A 3606-nucleotide genomic window follows, 5' to 3' on the forward strand; every position below is an offset into this window, starting at 1 on the left:
CCTGAAAAGTTTTATCTTGCGGTCATATCACTATGCATTTATTATACACCAAGTATCATATACCCTCTCTGATTCACAAGTATTTTAATACTCATTTATGAGGAGCATGACTGCATTCAGTAAATTTTTTTAAATGTATTTTTATAATTCTGAGGTTGATATTTTGTTACACAGTTGCAAATACATGCTTATGGACTGCGCACTCAAGTAGAAGGTGTCTGAGAAATCCACAAATTTTAATTAATCACTGCATGATTAAACCACTTGAATTATTTCTAAATAGACATCCTATAAAATTATACTTTAATACAGGAATGCTATGAAATTACACATCTGTATACTACTTTGTGTTACAACAGCAAGAGCTGTTAAGCAGAAATGATGAAGCCATTAGTTACCTACTTATATAAAATAAGATTACATAACATATATTATATAATAGATATTGCATATATATGTAATGCCCTGTAGAGTTTCTTTCCTATTACTGAATGTCACATTTTAACAATGAGCATGAAGCTGTAAAGTTCATTTTTAATTGTGTTTCATCTCCTTTTAACCTAAGAAAAAAATCCGATCGTGTAAAAGCATTTTGATAAGTTGCATGCCTGACTCATATTTTCTCAGATAATTAGTGGAGATCATTGGATGTTGGGTGAAAAGAGGGCTGCAAAATCGTGTTCTGTCATATCACTTTAGTTTTCATAAACTCAGGAAGTCCTTTTAGAGGCATGTTACATATTTAGCTATTCAAGGGGCAATTTGTGCTTTAGAGCTAAAGACTGACTTCAATTTTTTAAATTATCTAAGTGATTCTGTACATTTCCGCTTCCCAAAGATACCATAAGTAAGGCATTTGGGATATTTTCCAAAAATGTTGCTAAATATAATAAGCTTTTAAACATTGGATCAGTTTCAGAATTTGAGAATTATGATAACTTCTTACACTAGGTTTCCAATCTAGTTTATAGACAGATTTAGGAGAGGGTTTTTTTTTTTATTGTTTTTATAAATTTTATACAAATTGATTCTTAATCTTAATATTTTATTTATTTATTTACTATTGTATCATTTTATTTTATCTTGGTAGGGAGAAGTGATTAGGTGTATTTATTTTTAGAGGAGGTACTGGGGATTGAACCCAGGACCTCATGCTTATCAGGCACGTGCTCTACCACTTGAGCTGTACCCTCCCCTACAAATTGATTCTTAATGTATCATTCAGTGTAGAGCAGGGGCAAAGCTTCCTTATGACCGTTTGCTTTTATTTTGATTTCTGTATCTGACAATATGTCTTGAAACCCATCAACAGTAAAACAAAAGAAAAATAGATAGATAGATAGATAGATAGATAGATAGATAGATAGATAGATCGATCGAACTACAAACTCTAAACTCTACAGTATTAAGGAAATAGGAATCTCTTTATACAGTAATGGAAACACCTTGAATTTCTCATTTCAATAGCTCACTGAATTTGAGGAACAGCTTTCTAGCACTAGCACATACATAATCTGGTTTACGCAGTGTACTTGTTCAATAAGAGAGCTGAGTCCAGCTGTTAAATAAAAATGCCTTTACAGTACAGACCCCTTAAGTACAAGGCACTTCCAAACATTAAAATTTCAGAATATCCCTGTTCCTACATCAATTATTTGTGGACCTTCCTGAGGCATTTAATACTTTTGGAAGAAATGAAGTTTGGTAAAACTTACAAAGCATTCTAAATAAAATTCAGTGCACTTAAAATTAAGCAAATATTATTAATATATGCTTGCTTGTTTTACACTTCACACTAAAAGGCAGACAGAACACAACATACACTATAAAAGTCCTTAATATGTGGTACCTTGTGCACAAAAGAGGTTCTATTCAAAATGTAAAGTGAAGACTTCTCAGAAAGTATATTATTCTAAAACCCCATAAAAACCTTTCTGAACCATTTACAGGTCTAACTTCATAGAAACATCTCATTGTCTGTTTAAAGTAGAATTAGTGAGAATTTCTCCTCTGAAATTCTAATTGTTATATTTTTGAAAGTTGTTGCCGGAATATTAATTCGGATACTAACAGTGGGTCACTGTGTATGGTTAGTTACAGAATGCATTTCCCCTAGAGTTCTATTAGTGTTTAGTAACTTCTATCTCTCAGAAAAAAAAAAAAAAAGCTATCATTAACTTATCCCACTAGATGTTAGCTAGTGAATTCACAATTTTGCTATCAACTAAAGAAGTAAAATTCACAAGCATACCTAATAGCATCCAGTGAGACGATCTATAAACATGATCTACAAACATGCAAGTGAGAAACTCACACTGGCTTCTCTTTTTCCACCGTTTTCAAACTGTAATGAATTTTTTATTATCTTTCATTTAATTCCATGTAGGTTTATTCTGGCTGATAACATGATCTATTGTTCTCTGAGCCACGGCGAGATTGCCATTTCTTAAACAGACAGCACTTATTGGAAATTAAACCTCTACTAATGTATTATAATTATTACTTGAGGGTAATTTGCTGCTCCAGCAGGGAGTCACAGCCAATGTGAAGGTAACGTTTCTTCCAGGGAGCTGTTAATATTTCTTCTACGCTGAAATCCCACATAATGGATCTTGCCTAAGGCTGATTAATGATTTCAGAGCTGGAACAGTGATTTGTAGCTAAATCAGTCCTCACTGGAGGAGATTCAGGGTTATTTCAGTCAATACTGTTAAATAAGTGCAAACAGTAACTGCAGTTAACACACATGTAATCTAGTAGGTATGAGAGAGAAGAAATAAAGGGAAGTAAATAATGGTAATCCTGCTGTCTGTGCATTTCATTCACACTTAGAACCGGTATGGGGAAGTAACACACTGCAGTGTCATCAAACCCATGGAATGGCTTCACAGCAACACATTTTTCTGCATTGAAAAAGCAATTTTCCAAACAAGTAAAAGCAAATTGAGCTAAGTGCCTAAAATAAATCAGCATGTGCCCTCCATTCTTTAGTTTATATCACCTTCCTCGCTGGAGAAGAAATTGGACAAATAACTTGGATCGAAACTCGTGCAAGACAGATTTAAAGTAAGGAAAAAGGTTGCATTTAGGATAGTACCTTAAGAGCATATAGAGCTCCAACATTATACATGCTACCCAAGCTGTCAGGATTCCATCCTCATCGGAAAGGATGCAGAGCATCCAGCCACAGGAAGTAATCTTGAGATCCCTTTGCCCGAAGGCCTACATGAGGACTGTATGGAATTAGTACTCTCTACTCATTCAGTGTAATCCTTCTCTGTTAACAGGAAGCCAATATCAGCAAAAAGGCAGTGACAGAGCTGAAGTAAACGACAATGTTAGGGACCTTAATGTGCATCCTCCAACATGTATTTCACTAATAGTCCTACTTACCATTGTTCCAATGTTCTAGACAGAAAGCAAGAGACATTTACAAGCATTCTGATAAATGTTGTTTGCCCAGGGTCCCTGGCTTTTGACTAGCAAAATTAATTAATAAGAAATGAGTGTAAATAACTCAGGGAAAGAAGAAATGATACTGAGTTAAAGCTGAGAGTCTAGACATACACTCATTGTGAGCACTGACATCACAGTGATTCAAGAAGT

General features: G+C 34.2%; 1 non-coding gene across 1 annotated transcript; it reads right to left on the reverse strand.

The window, feature by feature from the left end:
• Positions 1 to 1120: 1120 nt before the first annotated feature.
• Positions 1121 to 1194, reverse strand: TRNAI-GAU (transfer RNA isoleucine (anticodon GAU)). The gene has a single exon. It is a non-coding gene; the product is annotated as a tRNA-Ile (tRNA).
• Between the last annotated feature and the right edge of the window lie 2412 nt (positions 1195 to 3606).

This window comes from Camelus dromedarius, chromosome 3 (genome assembly GCF_036321535.1).
Source record: "Camelus dromedarius isolate mCamDro1 chromosome 3, mCamDro1.pat, whole genome shotgun sequence".
Taxonomy (NCBI): domain Eukaryota; kingdom Metazoa; phylum Chordata; class Mammalia; order Artiodactyla; family Camelidae; genus Camelus; species Camelus dromedarius.